Raw genomic sequence first — 22339 nt, 5'->3', positions numbered from 1 at the left:
ATTCGCTACTTGCTCTGCCAAATAAACAAGATGACTAATTTAGGGGTTTAGGACTCTAAATGTGCATGTGTTGACTTTGCACTCGCTTCAGGATTTGGACATCACGACTCGCGTGGAAAGACTGAGAAGTACTTCTGATGGAAAAATAATGACTCGTTCCCACCTCTGTCCTAAGGATGCGGTTTCGGTGCTGCAGTCATTAGTCTGGACAAACAAGATCAATGGGTCCAAAGGATCCTCTCTATCACAACAGATGCCCTCTGCAGAGTCCGCCTTGGCAAGAGAACCATGACTAGTAAAACCCTTGATTGTATTTTTCATGAAGGCATCTTGGTCTGATGTCTGCTATAAGAAAGAAGTTGAATGGTTTATGAATCATTGCTCAAGTAATATTGCTCAACGTAAAACTTTTAAAATGTATCTTAAAGTAGCATTCAAACCTTTTTCATTATATTCACTCAGAGTTGTACTTTAAGCAAATTTTGCTTCAACACAAACTTTCTCAACCACAAGTTTTATAACAGTGCTAAACTTTAACTTAAGTTCATTTGTTCATAATGTAATCCTATTTGCCTTGATTTTTTTTCTGCTGGGCACTGTTCATAATTAAGAATAATAGTTAATGAACCAATGCCTCTGTTTTTGAAATTCTAATCCAAATGTTTTTGTAGGATTCATTACCAAAACAGCTTAACATTATTAGAATTAAATCCCCATGAGTATCACATTTAAGACTTATTCTTAAATTTAATGAGTCATGCAACTGTTTTATATTTGACATCCCTTTTATTGTGTCCTGCAGGACCAGGCATTAAAAACAAAAATGGTGGGTCAGCACACATTTTGGAGGACAGCCATCAAAGTTTTTTTTTTTTTTTGTCTGTGTGTGTCATAGGAATTGAATAGATTCAACTAAATGTGGATTCAGTGACGGCTGCTAATGATCCAGTGAACCTCCGGAGATGATGGCGTACTGATGGAGGTCGTCAGGTGCGTGCAGTTACGGAGAGCCACGGGGTGGTGGCGCTGGAGGGCTTGTGTCAGCTGAGCGGAGTGAAAGGGGAGGAGCAGCATCGGGAGTAAAGTGGCCACACGGTGAGTCTGCCAGTCCGTCCGAGCGAGTCGCTCACAGCGCAGATTCGCCGCTGCCGCGCAACGAGCGCACAGAGACGCGTCTATCCAGTCCCGTCCTCTGTCCACACTGAAGTGACGAGCCTGGGCCGAGCACCGAGGGGGTCTACTCGCAGAGCAGCGCACGGCCACCGCACAGTGTTGCTCCACTGGCTGTAAAATGCAACTGCGGTCTTTGCGGGATAAAGACAGCGCTCACGCATAAACCATCGCCGTAGCGAAACAAGGACAAACGCCCGGAGGAGGAGGGACAGGAGCGGCGAGCAGCAGCAGAGGTAAGCGCTCCGTCATGTCAGCGCGCTGGCTCCGTGTACGCCGTGTTTTGACATGCTTTGTGCTGGCGAGGAGTTCCGACGCGGACACTCGTCCTACCACGAATGAATGAAGGAGGAGGATCATCAGTTTCACTGCCAGCCTTTAGCTCAGGACCATAGCCTGACAAATGGTGTGTGCGGGCGCCCGCTTTGTGCGCAAGCGCTCCTGTAATTGACAAAAAAAAAAAAAAAAAAAAAATTCTAAAACTTCAGGTCTCAGGGACTGTTTGCAGGTAGAATGGTAAGGGTATAAAGCCGAAAAACGGCATTAGTTTAATTCGGGACAAAAACTGTTACAGTTAATGTAGTGATGCTTTTAATGGTGCGCACATTATCATTGGGTGTTAATGTTATGTTGCTTTGTTAAACTATTTCTGTTTTTATAGTCTAATCTTCTCCCAAACACTTTAACGCCAATCCACACACTGTAGCAACTGTATTTTTAAAACTCCTAGTCTTCTGCAAATCCAGAAACTTGGAGTGCATCATCCTCCTGACATTAAAGCATTACTCCCCATAAGTCCCATGTGTTAAAGCAAGGTACTGTACTGCAACTGTAAACATGAGACTGTAGGGGCATTGTTTTTCTTCTTTCCCTGGTGTTGAAGCAAAACTTTGCAGCCATCTCTTTAGTGGTCCTGCTGCAGACGAGTCCACGCCATTTGTTTTATTTCCAGGCAGCTAAAGTCTCCAGAAGAAGCAGATGCATGTCACATTATTAGAGTTTATGCACGGTCTGTATTTAGCAAGATTTATGGTGAACTTGCATATCCAACATCTCACTTGTCAGTCTTCACTGCTGCTGCTGGAGCCTTGAGCGTGGCTTACTGTATATAAATAGATGGCGAGCAGTCTGACTGACATGTTTCTTTTCCCAAATAAATGCACCCCAGTGTTGTATTAATAAGCTGAGCATGTGGGGCAGGAGGAGGACACACTTCCCCACTGATGACATTTAAAAACCTAGCAGGCTATCGCAAATCAAGGCGGGGGATTAAGGGCTTTTAGTCCTAGTCCTCTCAGAGCAGACGGGGGAGCTCCGCTCTCGGTGAGGTAAGACAATGCGTTTGCCTCAGAGCTGGAGCCGTTTAGCGGGGGTCTTCTCACCTCATGCGTGTAGTATGAATAAAGATATTTAGAGGAACCACTGGCTGTAGGTGGATCACAAGGCGGTAATATAGAGGTGTCACTGTGTCAGCATGCCAAAAAAAAAAAATAAGTGCTCTTAACACCCTCTGTAGTGTACATTCAGCTGCAGAGCTGTTATTGTTTGGGCAAGAACTGCCTGTGTGGAAGCATGATGGTGTTTTCAGTTCGTCACCAGCTTCTCTGAAATAAACTCAATCAGGGATAATCCTTCTCTATCAAATGTGCTTTGGGTTGGCTTGGGGAACCACTTTGGCCTGAGGAATTCATTTAGAAATTACCCCGAGGCATTTATCCTATTAGTAAGGGCCGGACACACACACACACAAAAAAAAACCCCGGATCTTGTTGTTATGGTCAGCTAGTTGCAATATTGTAGCTCAAGGCTGCTTATTATTTCTTTATCGTTGCCCATGAAGAATGATTTAGGAAGGGAAGGCTTCTGTGTAGTCTGGGCAAATTTGGGGAAACCAAATTTGCTCATTGGTCTTCCCGTCCGCTGCCAGAACGACTCTGGCCTGCCAGGGAGTCCTACGGCGTGCGGCGGGGGATGTTGGCAGTGGATCATTTGGGTCCTGTGGGTTGTTGGACGAGAACTCGTTGGCTTCCGGTGCATCCCTTGTGAGCCTGATCAGGCTTTGGGGTCCGTCACGAGTGCTTTGTTTCTTGAAGCTCTCTTTTTGAAGTTGAGAAAGGTGATGTATTGTTTTGCTGCCACTGAGGCTGTGCTTGATCATTAGTGATGGCTTTAATATCAGAAGCAAACAGGTCTCCAGCTGGAAATTAATCTGGTAATTATTGGACCCTTTTTTTTTAGTAAAAAGATGCAGATATAGTTTTTTAATTTCTAGATTAGGTTGTGATCAGCTTCCAAGAAGTCATACTATTTGTGGCCCATAAATGCATCAACCAACATAATGCATAATGCATCATTGTTCTTTTTTCAGTCGAATAAAAATCAAAGATTAGGTTAATTCTCAGTTGTATACTCTTTCCTTCATATTCTGTTGGATCCCACTTATGCTGCATATGTTTTTTGTCTCTCGCGTATTAAAATTTTAAATTGATGAAAATTGGTATCGGCAGATCAGTCCTCAAAGGAAACAGGAAATTATTATCCTGTAGGAAAACCGTAGCAGCAGTCGGGAGCAGAGGAGCGCGTCTGCTGCCGTCCACAGCTCCGGCAGCAAAAGGCACAGAGCCGTTCCCATTGTCTCTCGGTTCTTTCAAAGTCGCACGTGTGATTCTTCTGTTTATCCACAGCTGCTAACCAAAGCAAAATATTGGAGCGAGAACGTATCGACCAATTACACTGATTCAGTTGGAGCCGTGAATATTAGAAGGCCAATCTGGAGTAACGTGCCCTCAATCAAAATGAAAATGAAGAGCAGTTGTGCATGATTTTGTGCCTTTGGTAAGAGATGAACTCCATTTTCTTCAAGGTTAAAAGGTTTTTCTTTTTTTTTTTTGTGGCTACATTTTAAAGAGGCGCCCTTGCAGGTTTTTATCCATCTCCTTCACATTGAGTCCGTTTCTTGTCTCCATTTAAGAATGTGTGCAGAATCGATCAGTAAACCTGGTGGTTCTTTTTTTTTTTTTTCCCCCATTTTGTTGACTCTGAAATTGGTTGTTACAAAAATAAAAGCATGAATGTTGAAGTTATTTATTTTTTGAAGACTGAGAAATTGTAATTGTTGTTTTAAAAGATTTTTGTTGAAGGATAAAAATATGCTTGTATGCTTTACTTTAATATGGAGATGGAAGGTTTTAGAAAGCTTTTTGGTGCCACAATGAATGTGCATCTTATTACGTAATAGTTAGTATTTAGCCTGTCTTCTTAGAGATTTTTCTTCAAAGCACATTAGTGTATATCAAAAAAAAATGTTGCTCTTAATCTTTTGCACACTCCAAGTACTGGCAAGCTGTCTTGGTGCTTCTCTTGGAGTACGTGATTCCTGCAAAATGACACTCTTGCATGTTTTCGTTTTTATTTGTCAAAAAAATCTGCAGAGAACAAATTCTTGTGTGTATCAAGCTCCTGACAGCCACATAATGAAGTGACAATAGTAGAAAAGTTTGGATATTTCAATTATCTTATTTTCCACTAAATATTAACCACATAGCTTCAGCATTCTCACTGTCTTTATTCACAATAAAGTCACCACTCCTTTGTGCACATCTGACAGAATCAAAAAAGAATAGTTATTTTGCTGTTGAAGGCACTCGTGACAGTGAGTGAGGATCTATAAAACAAGAAGCACTTAATGTTCTTGCAGTTCACACAAATGCATGCAAAGTAAATTAATTTCATTTATGAGGTTTTGAAGCTAACAGAGCCAGAAGAAGCACAGTGCGACAAGAAAACGGGCACAAATTGCCCACTAATGGACATTAAAAAGGGAAAAACTAAATTGTGTCAAATCAGATTAAGCCTGAAATGTGCATGGGAAAAGCAGATGGACAAGTTTATTTGAAAAGGAAAATAATGTTCAAAATGGGAAGCAGAAACGCATCTACTCTGAGTAGAATGATACTGCTACAAATAACTTTAGGGATTTACAAAACATAGAGTTTGGTGCTGAAGTTTGACTGCATTGGAAATTTTCTATAGTCAACTGAGGGATGATGTATTTGATGTATAATAGCTCAGCAATTTCCAAAGAGCTAAACGCAGCTCAACTTTGTTCTTCTGAAACCAGTTTTGTTGTTTAGCATCTGTATCTTACTGGAACATCATCTCATGTCTAAGATTCAACAATCTACCTGCTGATATAAAGTGAAATGGAAGATATTCCTCTATCCTCATTGACGCATGCCCTTATTATCCCACCACCGCTTTTCTTGGAAGTTCTCAGACTTAAATGCTTCATCTCGGTTCCTCTGAGCCTTCTTTGCCTAAATTACTTGGTATTTGTCTTCTTTGACCTATTAAAAACAGTTTCTCTAGAACAGGGGTGTCCAAAGTCGGTCCTCGAGGGCCGGCATCCTGCATGTTTTAGTTTTCTCCCTGGTTTAACACACCTCGATCAAATGATGGCTCGTTAGAAGGCCTCAGAAGAACATTGACGAGCTGAAAAGGTTGTTACTACAACCAGGGAGAGAACTAAAACATGCAGGATGCTGGCCCTCGAGGACCGACTTTGGACACCCCTGCTCTAGAATTTATTTGGATTTTAAGTACAGAAGAAGAGACTTTGTTTTTTCAAAGATAGATTTTGGACAACAGTCATTCCAAAAGCATGCATATTCATTTTCATGATTAATCTATTAGACTTTTTGTCTAATATTAACGACATGATTACGACTGATTTTAACTTGGTGGTTTTCATATTTATTTTCATATTTATTTTTAGTTGTTTATGACAGAATAGAAATTCCCCAATCACTTTTAGAAATTCAGTCCCCCTCTCTCTAATAGCGGTATGATAAATACAGATCTAGTGCCAGCAGCTGGCTAGTGTAATGTAGCTCACTGTTGCACATTAATCTTTCTAAAACCACAATATTTCATTTCTGTTTTGTGAACACAGCTGTTGGGGGTTGGCTTTATTTCTTTATTTTCTTTTTCGTTATTTATCTTTTTTTTTTTTTTTTTTTTTTTTAACTGAGGCCATCCTTTTGTTTCCTTGCAGTATCGCATTAGATTCCCCTCCGCACACTCGGGGTGCTGACTGGTAGATGAGGGCAAGCTGCTCATCAAGATGCCGCGTTACGTTTTTTTTTTTTTTTTTTTTTTGCCTAAGTGGGGAGACATGCAGTTTAAATGACACCAGAACTAAACTTCGATTATCTGTATCTGCTGGTAGTAACAGCAGTATCCAAGCTTAACATTGCAGCCAGCAGTTGGTTAATTGATCTGAAGACGCCCAACTCATTTATTAAAAATCTACATGGTATGCATAACTAAAGAAGGTTTCAAAAAGGATTTTTGTGTCAGAGTACATAGAGAAGCAGGCGTTACAAAAATTAAAAAATGATTTTTATCTGTGTTGCATCTTTTAGCTGTGTTTATCTTTGAATAGAAAATACATACATTTTCTTAAATAGTCCGATTTTGTTTTCCAACAAGAAAAATGAGGATTTCATCCATTTCTGCCAAAAAAGTGTGAAGTTTATATTTTTGTGTCCCTGTTTTTCTTTTTTCTTTTTTTTTTTTTTTTCTTCTCAGCAAGGAGCAATATTGCAGCTTGGTGGTGCTGCTTACACTCTGCTCCAAAACTGAGCACCGCCTAATGAAAAATTGGAGAAATCACTCCATGCTGACAGGTATGGAAGCCCTCTGTAAGGACAGGGGGGGAGGAATGGACACGGATCAGGAATTTCTTGAGTGAATTTAGCTTCTGTGCTGGTAGATGTGAATAAGTCGCCTCTACTTCTTCCTCCAACCTTTATGGCTTTATTGGATTTCAGGGGCAGTGATATCTCTGCTTGAAAACGCAGTTAATATTTTGCATCAGCTGCCATTATAAACCGTAATATACTTAGTAAGACATGAGGGCAAGAGGCCACGAGCGAATGCCGTGCTTCCAAAGCTCTTTAGAAATCAGTGAACTATGAAAAGCGTGCTCTTCAGCTGCCCTCTTGAACACAGTCACTGAAGGGCTCGTGATGTTGGTATCACATTTCTAAAAAGCTTGCAGTTTCCCTGTTGAGCAACCTGAATGGTCTCAAAATGCACTAAGCTGTGAATCCACTGAGACTTGGGTTGGTAGATCCCTCTCAATGTTGTTTCTGTCTTTTTAAGCCTGCTTTTTAATTCTGAAGAGTAATATATTTTGATAAAACTTGCAGTTTGAGGGTTATTTTTTCACAGATCCCATCTTTATTTAATGGAAATATAAACCTGGATGTTGTGTATATAGGAGCAGAGATGGATCAGTCAGCTTACTGGTTGACTTGTAGTCTCCAGTTTTGTAAAGCGTTGAGCAAGCCACTTAGCTCTTTTTTTATTTCTCTTTTGGAACAATAAGTGACAGAATACATTTTTTTTTCCAACCCAAGTAAGCTATTTTTTTAATGTATAAGAGCATAGACAATATTTCACCATTTCTATGCTGCTATTTTTATTTTCAGTTCACCATTTCCACTGTTTTCAGTTGGCACAGTTAGCATAACTCCCAACAGCAGTCTGTGCATATATATTTTCTAACCTTTAATTAGAGAATGATTTTAGATTTTCAAAAGCGTTCCAGTATTTACAAAGAAAATACTATTCATGATCGAGGTTGAAAGCTCAAAAGAATAACGCTGTGAGGTAATGTTTAGCCTTCCTGTTATCTTCTGAAGTGTTACTTGCTGTTTAGGTAGCAACCTGTACGAACTACTGACATGCTATCAGTGAAAATGGTTTCCAGTGTGTTCTTTTCCATGACATATACATTAGAGGTCAAGATAATTTACTTCTTGTCCAGCCATTTAAGGTTAAGGTTTTCAGAACAGGTCAATGTACATAGTCCTTTTGATTAAACCAACTGAACAGCCTTGTTGTCTAGCTACTCAATGGCATCAGTCTTTAGACAGTAGCCCAATTCATCTCTGCTCTCTATTTTACATGGTTTTACTAATTAATTATCCAAATGAAGGGGGAAAAACACACGTCACCACCGTCTCATATTTTTTTTTACAGTGGCAGTCAACACTCGCATGAGTTCAAAAAATAAATCTTGGCATGTGACTGTAGTAATAAACAGAAGCCATGTAAAAGTGGTTCCCTCTTTTGTTTTTAAAATGAACGCAAGCAGATTCTAGTGGTAACAATTTCTTCCACTTGGGTTTTGCACGCCACATGAGGTTAAATGTTTAACTTTGTCTTCCTTCAGATCAACTTCTGCACTGGAGAAAAATGTTTTTAGTGCTTCGGTATGGTGCATTCACTGACCAGAAATAACAGATTTTAGTCAGTTCTTTTGAGCTGTCATTACCCAGTCAGGGAGGATGAAGGTGAAAATCGTCTCTGGTCAGTAGCCGTATTTCTTTGTGCATCTCTACTAAAGCGGAGTGATTTATTGACCAAAATAAAAAAAATCACTCACTGTATTTTTCTATACGGTTCCGATATTTGTCATAGTACAACTTTAAGATGACATTCTAGTTTCTGAGATGGTATCTGTTACAATATAAGAACAATTTTGTTTAAATTTATTTTCAAAAGGTACAAGGACACAATTCTGTAAGACGCCCAATATTCTGCTTGATTGGCCACATGTACTGTCCATTTTTAATTCAAACCATACCTTTATTATTCATATCTATACGGCGCGCAGTTTGTTTTAGATTTTTGCTTTAGTTATTTTTTTTTATTTTAAATAAAATATTTCCCAAAAATAAAAACCTTAATGAAGTTTTGGTAGTTAGGGCCTTTTTCCAGCTTGTCCATCAGCAGGGCTTTTCTGGAAATGAACCGAAAAGCAATCATTTTGTCAAAACGCTACAAGTCATTAAGCTCTAGGGAACCACAATAATAATATAGCATAACTAGGATACAAACTTAAATACTCCTTTTAAGCATATTGTGATTTAATAAGCAAAACTCTAAAAAAAAAAAAAAAAAAAAAAAAAGTGTTGAATGCCCAAAAAGTGTGTGAATTTCCTCAATATGATTGGGCAACAGGGGGCAGGAGTCTGGGTTGGACCCCGGCCTGTAAGGCTACTTCTGGGGGCGCCGGGCGCTCTGGGGGGCTGCCTGGTGGAGAGAGGCTCCACAGGGGGCAGGTTAAGCCTGTTAGCGCTATAAGAGAGGGATATGGACATGGAAAATCTTTTTTTCATCTTGTAACCCATCAACACAACAAAACCGCTGCTGTTTGGTTGTTTTGTCAGTGGCCCATTATTCTCCAGCAGTGGAGAAAAAAAAATAAAATCTGTGCTTTGTGGTTGCTTGACAGCCACGGCTTCCCCAGCAGCCCTTTATGAACCTTTAATCATTTTTATAGTGTGCACTTCATTATCTTACGTGTGTTTTGCAATAAACATCATTCAGTAATGTAACCTCCATCCCTCGTTAAAACGAGCGGTAAAAATGGAAATGTACCAGCTTTTATTTGAGGGTATTGAAAGGATCTGGTGTCTAAAAAATAATAATTTAAAATAGAATATATATTATTTTATGAAGACGTAGGGCTGGAGCAGGGTTGGAGGGGTATGGATATGGAACAGGTGCAAACCAGGCTTTAAATTACTTGAAGAGGAAAACCATCTTCACTGGAGGCAACGACACGTGAACCTGTTTTTAATGTAAAATATTACAATAAAAATGGTTTAATGAGAAGTCTTTCTTAGTAATTGACCTGTATGCAAAATTAGTATTAGTCGTTAGCTTTTGTTTGCCTTCACCCCGTGATGTAAATCTCCATCGTTCCTCCTCTCAGTTTTACAGCTGTAGTCTCCCAACTCATTTCTCTCCGGTAAGCAATGAATACATAAATAATCACAATTATTGAAAGTGTACAACGGTGGCTTACGGCCATGTCTGATTTGCATATTCCAACAGTGGCGAGTTAAAAGGTGGCTTTTCAGTTAAGAGGATACATAAATCATGTGTTTGCTAAAGGTGGAATGTGCATCCGTAACGGCGGCCCATTTATGACCTGTTTGCCTTTGCCTCCGACGTGTTCGTCCAAGGAACACATCGGCTTATAAACCGCTGGCTTCGTCCCAAACTTCGTAAAGCCACGGCGCGTGCACTCCCAACGTTGATTAATTCATTCTGGCAGTGGATTCTCTGTATAAATACCTGCACCACAATGACCAGGATCGATTAATTGACTTTACAAATTACTGCACAACATATGGTAAGAAATATTAAAGAGGGGAGCTTGTTTATTTGCAGACTGATTGCCTGTTGGAATGGTACACAGCTGTGGACGGAGTGAAAACCTACTTCATCATAATCCCTGTAACACACAGAAAGTTTTGAATTTTGATTGGAAAAAGCTAATCTTCATTTATCCACCAAAGTATAAGTATAAGTCCCTAACTTTTATCCAATTTGTCTTTTCTTTTTTCTTTTTAGTACACCAAACAAGCTGTTGTTTGATGCAGTGAACTATACCTCTTTAAAGAAAAAAGTATTTGCAGTTGTAGGTCTAGGAGTTTTAACCTCTCTTTACATTTTTATAGCTCACAGTAGAAGACTTGAAAGTCAGGCAATTGCCACTCATATTTGCTGCCAAGGAAGGGGAACAATGGAAATCAGAGAGAAGTAAACTCCTGCCCGGAAAGACATAAAGGGCATTGTCTCTGCCTGGTCTGTGTCCAGCTCGTACATTTTTATGCACGGCAGGTTGGCTTACTTTTGTATTCAAAGACATGCGGGCTTCCTCCACAATAAAACTGCCCATAATGTTAATAAGGTGGCTGCTGAAGGTGGCATTGTGAAGATATCCTTTGTCATTTCCCTGTGCCTGTGGGACGGAGGACTGTTTTGTCACTTGGAGGAGACTCCTCTTCTCATTTCTGAGACCAGCCTATCCGTTCCCCCTCTTCACTGTACACGGAATTATTTTCACTTGAAGAGAAGACTTTTTGTGTGTGTTTTATGTGAGGAACAATCCACCTGCAGTCATTCCTTTTGCATTATTTCACTGTTGTTAAAGAAAATGGGTCAGAATTGTCTGTTTTTATGAATATTCCTTCCGCCGCTTATAGAATCAGACAACAGCTCGCTCTCAAGTGAAATAAATAGTCCACTCGTAAATAACTTCAGCAACCTTTGGAGAACGGAGCCAGTGTGATGGCAGCCAACTTTGATTATTAATGGCGGCTCTCTATCTCTCAGGCCTAATTGGTCTCTGCTGATTGCTGAACGTTCTGATTAAGAAATGCCATTAAAATTGATGTATTATGCCTCTAAGTGTTTTTCCACAGTTAGATAGCTGCTTCAATCAATTGATAATTGCATAGATGATTTGTAGCCGGGCCTGATTTTGACAAGTTTACAATAATTGGCAAGACGGAACTTTTTGCGTGTGTGTGTGCGCATCATTTAAATACAAGAGGAAGCAGATTTTAGCGTGAAATAAAACCGAAAGTCACAATATTTATTTTGTGTACCTTTTATGCAAATCATTAGACTTTTTCTTTTTTTTTTTAAGTTTTCCTTAATTACATATTATGAGGTATAGCAAGGCTGTCCTTGGTGACTCTGATAGAGTCCCTGTGCTTTATTACAAATAAGTAAACAAATAATTAGATGCAGAGGGGGAAAAAAACCTATAGGGAGAAGTCAGTGAGTTGGTTAATGATCCTGCTTTGTGTAGAGTTAATGGAAAAGGTCTCTAATTTTCTGACACGGTAAATATTTTCCCTGTAGGGTTTATTTTTACGAATTGGTTTTTCTTAAAGCATTGCAGCGCAGGCCACATTCATCAGCACCTCTGATTTAAAGAAAAAAAAAAAAAGTAAAAAGCCTATATTATAAATCTTAGCACTATTTAAATAAAAGTAACCCTAATTTAAGTGCATACAATAGGTAAAATAAGGCCTTTAACAGAATCACAGATATCACAGTGATTGGTACCGCTTCTGTTAATGGACCACATAACTGCCGTTTTGGGTCAATTGAGCACTTGGTCCTGTTTTTATAAAGCTGAGAATAAAGAGAGTGGGATTTTTGACCATTCCTCTCTGCAGAATCTCTAGAAATTATCTTGAGCTCATCCAGCAAGTTTTCCACAGCTTCCAACTGGGGACTGAGAGAGACGAGAAACACAATTTTTGCGTTTGTCCGTATGTTTCAGAGATGATCGATCTCGGCTTCATCTGACTCAGAACAACGCAGTTATAAAGTCCCTGGAGTGGAGAGGTTGAGAAATGTCTGATGAAAAGGGCTGGTCTGAACTGAAGGAATTTGTTTGCATTTATAGTTTGTTATGGTTGTTATGGAGACTTTGTGAGCCCTAGATGTCCCCTTCTCCAACAATGAGCTACAGACTGATGGATGTTTGTTCCTTACCGTCCTGCTCAATGTGTGGCGGGACAGTAATATGGGTCATTTATGTTCATTTTAGGATGAAAAAAAATCTTGAAAAATTTCCCATGTATTCCGAATTTCAAGTCCTGCTTATTTTCATAGCTTGGCTGAATATAAACACATTCAGTGACTCATTTAAAAGCACATTTTACAAAAACACTTCTAATTTATGAAACTGTTCTAATTTTGAATGCTTTAAATTGGTTTGATTACATAAACAGCCATATGTCAAAACTCTTTAGCACTTACACTCTGCAGTAGAAACTGGAAACTAAAAGTAGGGGGGAGAAAAAAAAAGCTGCTGTCTTTTGTCATCCTACTGAGGGAGGATTTGGCAAGGTTGCTTTCTGTAGTTGCACAATTATTACAATGGAAGTCACACACTTTTTTCCCCTCTTCTTAAAGAATAAAGAAGCACGTCTTCATTCACCATTTCTCATCTTAAAAGAAAAAAATCGAGTCAAAATCATGTTGTACAGACTGTTAAGTCTGCGGTGATGTATGTGACTTGAAAGCAGATTCAGCAGAAGATGATGAATGAGCGTTCGATGACATTTCACTTTTTGAAAAGGTTTCCCTGCCTGCGCTGCCTCATGCGGTCGGCTCTACGCTGCCACCAGTCCTTAAAGAAAGGTCCGTATCATCAGTGTGTTACTTGGAAGCAGCCAATGTGTCAACTTTTTTATTTTTTTTAACGCATCTTAAAAAAAAAAGCTACTTTTAGACAGTGTACCTCAAGGAGAAGGCGAGCGAGAGAAATGTGTCTGCACATCCTAAACCACGCACAAACAGAAATGCTGTGATTATGAGCTGCCCAGCATAATAGCAGCCTGTCAGCAGCTCCTCAGAGGCTCCAGGTTTTCCTGCATTTATTGAAAGAACTAAAAAAAAAAAAAAAAAAATTGTAAATAAGACACTCTCGGCCCGCATCCGATTGCATTAGAACATGAGATCAATTCCAACAATGAGTATAATTTTATTCGTTTTCAGAAGTAAACGCTAATTTATCGTGCCTTCTCCCTTACGCTGCTTTTGTAAGCGGTTGCAAAGGCGTGCTGGAACACGCGTAGGGATTACATCCATGCGTGATGTATTTAGATGATTAAAAATGGTAGAAATCCTTTTGAGCCTAAAATAGGATTTTTTTTTTCTTTATACCCACAATCCAGGACTGCAAAACCTCCATGATGGCAGTCGTGCAGCCTTAAAGTGACTCCTCTGGCATTTTATTTTTTTAATTACCATCTTATTTTAGTTCAGATTTCTTCTTTGCTGCCCCGCTGAAATTACCTTGTACATTTTTTTTAAGCACTTGAGCAATTTTGCTTTGTCTAATGTTGCAATATTGAAAACTGTGAAGAGGATGTAAAAGCGTATACGGCTTTCCAAATTTTCCCCGAAAATCGTAAGTGCTGCAACTCTAACTTCATTTAAAATCCGGTGAGATCCGCTGCCTTCAGAAGTCACCAGGCCGAAAACATCATGAAGTCAGAAGAATGTTCCAGACAGCTGGGAGATAAAATGGTAAAGACCTTTAAAGTGGGTTACGTTGGACCAGTAGTGCATATTGGTAAAGTGAATTTAACATGATGCATGGTTTCTACAAATAACTATGGGACAAATTTGCATTTGCTTAGCCCCCCCCTTAGGTGTCTCAAATCTGAAATCTACAATCTTATACACCATAACGATTCCTGGTTTAGAAAAGCATTCCCACAGTATGATGCTGCCACCACCATATTTCACTTAAACTCCTGATCAAACACTTTAAAGTCTAACGGGACAAAATGCGAATAATAATAATATTATATTATCCTTGCAAGCAGGAGTTATTTCTTTCATTTCCTCTGATCAAACATTTTATCCCCCCCTAACTGCTGTTAAAACTCTTGTTTCTCCCCGTTTGAAATTGGACTTCAAAAAGGAGCACAGCCTCTAACAAAGAATGAGATGTGGTGACTTCCAAAGGCTGCCACTGGGAATCACATGATTGCTGGTTTTTACTAGCACCAGCATTGTTTTTGTTCTACAATAGGACCCTTTGAAACGTCTCTCCTCATGCAACCCGTCCTCTGAGTCATCATCTTAAAAAAAGACCACGTTCTTCAGTTAGTGCCGTATACGTTTGATGCCATTTTTCTCTTTCCCCCTTACAGTTTCATCAAGGCGTTCATTTGCCTCCGGAGCGTTTCAGCCATATGCTGTCAGCTTGGCCTTATTCCACTGCTAAATTATCTGTCTCTGACCTCTGATTCTCTCCCGACAGTTGGAGAGTTATTGATAGGTTCTGCATGATGTGCCTCTGTGTAGTCATTCATCTGTTCTCCACACCAAAGACTGCGCTAATAAATCTCCTGATACAGATTGTTCCACACTTGATTGTTTTTTTTTTTTTTTTTTTTAGTAAGGAGATGCCTGTTTTTTTTGGTTTTTTTTTTCATTACTAACAGATGGCGTAAACAAAAAAAAAGTTACGGCTGCATTCTCAGAGATTTAAATTTTCGGTGTTTGAGGCGCAACTTTTTCACCAACTGCTGTCGTTTCTGCAGGTGTAGACGACAATACTCCAAAGGTCCAATTTGTCTGTGATGAGCATCCCCATCCACCGGAGACCAAAGGTACGGTAAGATACGAAAAGCTCATTATCTGATGTACTAACAAACATCCTAATATTAGACAGACGAGCTACAGGGACTAAAAGAAAACTGATATCAAAACCAATCAGGCATATGCTACATCATGAATTTTCTGCCTTTTTGTTTCATGGAAAATATTCAGCTTAATTTTCAGTAGATAATTTTAACCAAGGTTATTATTTAAAATGGCATAGGTTCTAAAAAGAAAAGTTAAATTTCTCTCTTGCACTTCATTTTAGTGCTTTGCATGGATTCACACTCCTGAACGCGTGACGTTGGCCTGGTTTAGTGGGGGGTTGATTGTCTGCTGGAGTTGATGATGTACAGCATCATTAATATTGCTTGACTTTCCTGTCATGCCCAGAAAATTAGCTATGTGTGTCCCCTCCATTTTTTATTTATTTTTCCCCCTCTTTTCCCAAAATAATCTTGCAATTATGTCTGCAAACAAAACCACGTTGGTCTCAGAACAATTACAGGGTTAGAATCTGGTCATTAGGAGATAGGATTACTCCTCGACGGCGGGACCCCAGGAATGCACAAACCTCTCTGGTGGTCTGCTCACCACTGATGAAACGGAACTGAATTAATGGGGTTGCCCACTGTGAGGACTGATTAGAACGACATACTGCCTTTGATCCCCGAGCGAGGTGACCAGGCGCGCACGCCACAGGCATCAGAGGGGGGTGGGGCTTTGTGTTCCTACCAGTGATTATGAGTCGTGTGTATATTCTCGTCCTGGGTCAGTTCATCTCTGATGAGCAGGACTCATTATGTGTGCTTTTTTTTTTTTTCTGGGGTGCAGCCTTCACTTAGAGGGGGGCTTGAGTTGTAAAAAAATCATTCTGCGGTATTTAGCTTGCGCCCTGTGGTTGGTGCCAGCTGCGTGGGGCTTGGTCTGAGGGTGTTTTTGTTTCATGTTTTTGTTCGGTTGCTGCAAATTGATGGAAGTTCTCTACCATTTAAAAAAAAAAAAAGCTCATGTGCAATCAGAACCTTAGCATAACTTTGTTGTTTGAACTATAAAATATTCAGCAGTAACACTGCAGGCTTTCGCTTGAGATGCAGGCAAACGTTGATGCAAGAGGCGCGCCAGTCTTTGGGGCGTATATCCGATCTCCGGGGTCTGTAAACTTCTCAACTTCAGAAATTGGTTTTGGAAAATTCTGAAGTACAAGCAACAGCTTTCAACAACATTTTTATGTAACCTTCCATTCGTATATATAGAGAAGTCGCAGTGATCATTACAATATTAGTCTGTGTGATGACGCGTTCACCTATATGTGCTTGTATGCAATATTTGGTTCGGCTGTAAGATTTCAGGCGTCTTTACGCGTTCAAACCCTGCTTTCTCATAAACTTACTCTGCTGGCTGATTTCATAAAATCGGGGGGGAGAGGAGGATAACATTGACGATAGAAAATAAAGGGAAGAAAATTTTGAGTTTATTACAAATGATACCATCATCACAGTATTAAAAAATAATATTGCAGTCAGGTTTGCTGATATTTTTCAGCCTTCAGTTTTCTCTGTATATGTCCGACTAACAGAAGTATTTATTACTAAGATCTAAAAACCCTAATGCCACATCCTCCTGTCAGCCCAGTCCTCAAGGCACTGGTGTTCTTGTAGAGGATCTTTTTATACTGTAGAGGATTTTTGTGATGTCATTGTGTGGGCTGTGTGTTATTTCTATTTTCCCCCATTCTCAACATCTATTTTTATAAGTCCTCTCATTTAAAACACACGGCACCTTCACACTCTTATGCTTCCCCCTCTTTTTTTTTTGCTGGGGAATAATCTGTTTCAGTGTGATACCTTTTTATTACATTTTTGTGCTTTCACTTTACTTTGGTTTGATGTGCTGGGAACTACTGTGTGTTCCCCTGCACTAAGGCCTGCTGCTAATACAGTTAAACAGTTGCAAAATGTATCAAATCCCAGTTTGTCATCACAATATCAGTGTGTCGGGTAACGCATTCCCAGATAAGTGCTTGACTTATTTAGTGGAGGTTTATATTTCAATGCCACGCATTCAAATTCTGCATGTAGATCATTCATCTTGTGTATATTGACTTCGTGTCCTGAAGAGGATTTTTACTGGCTGAGATTTTAAAGCTCACAAAGAGGGATAGTGACATTTTGATTGGGGAAACAAAATAAGCCTCAGGAATTATATTGTCATTGCAATATTTGGCAATAATAATGCAATTACATATCATCCTAATATTCAGCCACTTGGCATTTGGCTTAACTTTTTCTCTTTTTTTTTTGGTGTTATTGTATATATGACATCATTGATGTCTGTATACAAATAAAAAGACTGAACTAAACATCCGTTAGAATGTCTTGTCCATTATCTATCCACTGAATACATGTAAAATTATCCTCCATGTTTTATAGACCCCAGTTGGTTGCTACCAGACGAACAACCTGCAGGTTGTTTTCCATTTTTATTCTAAGCTGGTGCAGCTGTTCTAATGCCAAAAACATTGGTACCATTTAGCTTTTTTTTTTTTCTTTTTTTGTAGTGCACACACTGGAATTTTTTTAAGGAAGCCCCGCTGTGTTAACCTGTCTGAACTTGCTATGCTATTTGCATGCTAAGTAGAAAGGGAGAGCAAACCAAACTAAAATCCACTCCTGGTATAAATCCTCCCTGGTGCATCAAACAAAAAGGGGGGGGGGAAGTAACTTTCTCGAAAACTGGCAAAATCAAAGCCATTGAGAATCTCTCAGACACCTGTATCTTCTGAAATATCACTCTTGTTTTTGTTCTATTTTTAACCATATTTCTCGTGAGATAATGGTCGTCGTTTGACCAGTTTGCCCCGCAGCGAGCTGCTTACGTGGGGAGCCCCCCCCCCCTCCCCAGACATTAGGCTGGAGCTGTCTGCCAGAATCACTTTTCAAGGCCGCCTCGAGTAATGATGGATGACACGCTTCTGCACGGAGGAAAACGGGTCCCCTGGTTGCATGAAGAGCTGCTCAGACAAAGGTGCCCTCAGCTGGCTGCTGTACTGAGGAAGACAGTGGGTGGGTGGAGGTAAATAAAATGCTACAGGGAATTGTGCTGCAGCTAATAAGGAGAGTTACATCCCTCCTGTTGAGGAGAGCAGTAAATTATTATGAGCCTGTGTGGTGACTCCTACTTACTAGTTGACACCAATTAATCCCCCTGGTCACCTTGTTCAGGCTGAAGATGAAGTTCTGTGATATCACCATCAGTCTAGTAGCTCTGAAATGAAGTTTTTGTTTTATCACTTGGAGAGGTAAAAGCATGTGCTTTTAATCACCTAAATGATTGGGGTTAAGATACGATGTGTGTGTGTAAGGGAATGATGAAAAGTCTCTGTTTAGGGTTAATGTGCAGCGTTAGACACAAAGTTACCAATATATAAGTAAATTTACAGTGTTGTGAAAAGTGTTCACTAACTGTTGATATATTATCATCATGGAGATGTTCCTCCAATTTGCACAGGACATTCTAAATGTTTTTAAATGAGCCTGGTTTTGCTCAACTGAAGGAAGTCAAAACATATTGTACTAAATGATATTTTTTGCTCTTAACCAGAAAGCATCCTGAACGTCGCCGTGGTGTTGAAAATGGCATCTTGTTTTTCTTAGCGTTGATACCCAGTGTGAAATGTTCTCATCGTGCCCTGCTCCGTCGTAGCCCTCATTAATCCTGTAGGAAAAAAAAAAAAAAATACTTTTCATGATGTATGCTCTAATTAAGTCGAATCAAAAAACGATATGAATACAACTGCTACTATTAAATGAGCTGACGTTCGACATTCAACCAGCAGCGACACTTATAGCCAGGAATCCAAACTCCCAATGTCACAGATGTTTAGTGAAATGCCGTAAATGTAAATGTATTTTTGCCCAGTCCTCTGCGAGACACGGTTACATTTGGTGCTTATCCATGCATGTGCCTCCACCTAATGGATGGTCCAGCTGTGAGAGGATAAAAGCATAAAATTAAGAATTTTATTTGGCTGTGCCTTGTGGACTGTCAAAATCCACCTCCCACCGCCACATTTTTTAAACTCTGTTAATTCCAGCAGGCACAGCTTTACAGTATGTCAAGTTAAATGCTGTTTTTGAAAACTCTGAGCCTTTGAGCCCACTTGAGTAGACCCCCACCTGCCACCATTATTAAAGCAAGAAGGATCCTTCACCTGCTGACAGAGAGGGAAACAAAAGCAGTCAGGCCTTTTTTTTTTTTTTTTTTTTTCCCTTCTTCCTTGATACCAAGAAGCGGCGTATTTAGCTGCAGAGCAGAAAGAGACTGATGGGGGCTGAAGGAGGCTGTTCTGAGCAGAAAAATGTAACACCACTAATGACATGACCTCTGACCTGGCCACCAATAGATGCATGCCTGATAATGGTTTCGCCGCTGAGCTCAATCAGGTGTGCAGGAGCGAGAAGCGGGGATGGGGGGGGGGGGACAGCTAAGGGTGCAAGGTCAGGAGTCTAACAAGCCTCACCCCGCTGCCATTCATAAGCCGACCTCTGACCTTCCTGTGCACGCCGCAGCCGCTGAAACGCTAAAGACTGCTTCATTTGTTTTCCTCCCACGTGGTTGCGGTTGAACCCATTCACACTCTGCCACCAGAACACAGGCGTAACATAAACACAGACGGCGGCTGGCGTTCCTCTATCCACCTGGCTAAATCACTGTCACATAAACGGAGCGGCATTGTTGGCCCGCAGTGATTAAGACGTCGAGCGCCGCGGGGGGGTCGGCACCACGGTTAAAGGAGCATAGAATCTGTAGAGGCTGACGCCGCGCACACACACACACACACACAGCAGGGGTCCGAGCATGGCATCTTATCCGGGCCATTGAGGCTAATATCTGTGAATGGGGCGCACCGGCAGTTTGAGCAGAGGCTTTTCTCAAAGCGCCTTCAGGAGCCGAACAGCTTGACCACGTCATACGAGAAGAGCTAAAGTATGTAACTCTTCTTTTTTTTTTTTTTTTTTCTTTCCTCCCCCTTAAGCTATGGTTGATGTGTTGTATAACGGCAGCACTCCCACATTTAAAGCTCTAGCTGTCGTATCATGTCTCTTTAAGGAAAAAGATTGTGTCGTTTCTGCAGCTAAACGTCCCCGTCTTCCCGTTTTGTCTCACCATATTGATTCTTCAATAAGCAGACTCGGTTTGTGTGGCGATTTGAACAGAACAAAGTCAAATGAACAATCAACAGCTCAGTATAAATTGCATGGGAATGATGAGCTTTAGTGACTAAACTTTTATTGAAATTGTCACCTGGATTGGACAGGTCTTTTACAGCTTTGATCCAGATTGAGATCAAATCATGAATTCTGTCAAAAATTGTGTAACAGACAATGTGATGACAAAGAACAGACATGAATCCATGCAGAATAGAAAACCTCTGACTTGTTTTAAATGTACACTGCCAGCTGCAATTTATCCATAGAACTGTGAGCTAAACAATGACGTCTCATAAAAGCTCACCTGCAAATATGCTCCACCAGGCTGCATTCATCTAATTCAAGGTCTCCATGTCTCACCATATTCCTTATTTCATTTTTTTTATTTGGCTTTTCATTGGAGGAATGGAGCCCAATAATTACAAACTGCAGAGAAACATCTGAAATATGTTTAGTAACACCAGCTGTTAATTCATCTGCAAATCCCCTGGCAGTCACTGCTGGAGTCATTTCACTCCCAAAGGTTTCTGTTCCTGGAGAAGATGCCCAGTGGTTTAATGACAAAGTGCTCGTTTGAGATTTACATTCAAATCATTGGCATCATTGTTTGTCGTTAACAAACTACAGATATAGTTTTGGCTCGATATTTGATGGCTCTTTTTTTTAAAATTTATTTTATTTTATTTTTTCCAGAAATCAGATATACTTTAAATGGATTTTCTGGCGTAGACTCTGCTTTTTAAGCACAGGCTACACATTTTCAGTAACGTTCAGGCTGGCGCTACTCCACAAGCCTGATGTGTGTTTGGCATCATTGTCCTGTTGCAACCCAGTTATGTCCAACTAGCTGGGGCTTAAAGGCAAAGTTGAAGAATTTGGAGAATGTCCCCTTTGTTTATAATTCCACCCCTCTTGTGAAATGTTCCAGTACCACCAGGCAGGATAAACAGACCCTCAGCATGTTGCCGACACCACCGTGTTTGAAAGCTGGCACAGCATTCCCAGGTTTGAAAGCCTAACTTTGCACTTCATATTTATTCTTCTTTCCACTTTGGCCACATTTTATTACCTCAGATGATGATAAAATGTTTCTCCAAACTGCCGTTGAGTTGTCCATGTGAACCACCACAAATTTCACTTGTGGGGCGTCAGAAAGTGTAAACTGGCAGAGGCCAGTTTTAAGGTCCCAAATTTCTTAAGTTATTTTTGACACATGCAGCATTTTTATAACAACTAAAGATAACATAGTTACCTAATTGTGCTATGAGATGGCACTATGTTCATGGAAAGTACCTAAAAGCCCCCATTTAAATGAACCAATTTAAAAAGCATTTTTAGTTGGATTCATACTAGAGACCTGCTAGGCTCTTGCTCTGACAGACTCTTAATGATCTATAGAGGATTTTCTTTTTTATGATTAAGCCTGTATGTGTAATTTTGACCCTGTGGAAAAGACCAAATTCACAAAATCAAACTTCTGCATCCTGAACTTGCTTTTAAAATTCCTATTCTTTGTATAGGAATTTTAAATCCCTCAAAAAAAAAAAAAAAAAACAATCCGAGTGCCTCGCTAAATGTGACATTCATACGGATGAGTATACGCAAAGTTCTGACCTGCATCTGCAGATTTCCTGTCACATCAGCTGTTTTTAGTTAAGGATACGAACACCTGAGCATCCCTGTGTGCTTGTGCTCTATGTAAGCGATGCAGGATTGATTTTTAGACTGGGTTTCCATGCTCTCTGGTAGTGGCATTATGTCATCCTGTCCTGCAAATCAAAGCTTAGTGTGTCGCTGACCGCCTTGCTATTGGAAGATGCTTATCGCATCAGATAATGTATATTGTTTCACCTAATGCCTTGAGCAGCACTCAGCTGTGGATATAAAACAGTGCGTCTCAGGAGCAGAGTTGGAGGCAATTTAATCCTCGCAGAACACACTACGTTGCTTTTCGCTCC

General features: G+C 40.1%; 1 protein-coding gene across 3 annotated transcripts in view; it reads left to right on the top strand.

The window, feature by feature from the left end:
• Positions 1-22339, top strand: part of klhl29 (kelch-like family member 29) — a 268562-nt gene that overhangs the window by 1585 nt on the left and 244638 nt on the right. For 2 of the 3 annotated variants that reach the window (XM_088002054.1, XM_088002057.1), the window contains exons 2-3: positions 896-1406; positions 15111-15179. The gene's annotated coding sequence lies outside the window, so the exon portion shown is untranslated. Of the gene's footprint in view, positions 1-647; positions 1407-15110; positions 15180-22339 lie in introns of those variants that run through there. The other variant, XM_088002055.1, reaches the window with a different exon arrangement.

The sequence above is a fragment of the Poecilia mexicana genome, unplaced genomic scaffold (genome assembly GCF_051168715.1).
Source record: "Poecilia mexicana isolate PSO_F unplaced genomic scaffold, ASM5116871v1 scaffold_21, whole genome shotgun sequence".
Lineage (NCBI taxonomy): Eukaryota > Metazoa > Chordata > Actinopteri > Cyprinodontiformes > Poeciliidae > Poecilia > Poecilia mexicana.
The sequence above is the reverse complement of the archived record's forward strand: the minus strand, read 5'-3'. Positions and strand labels throughout refer to the sequence as shown.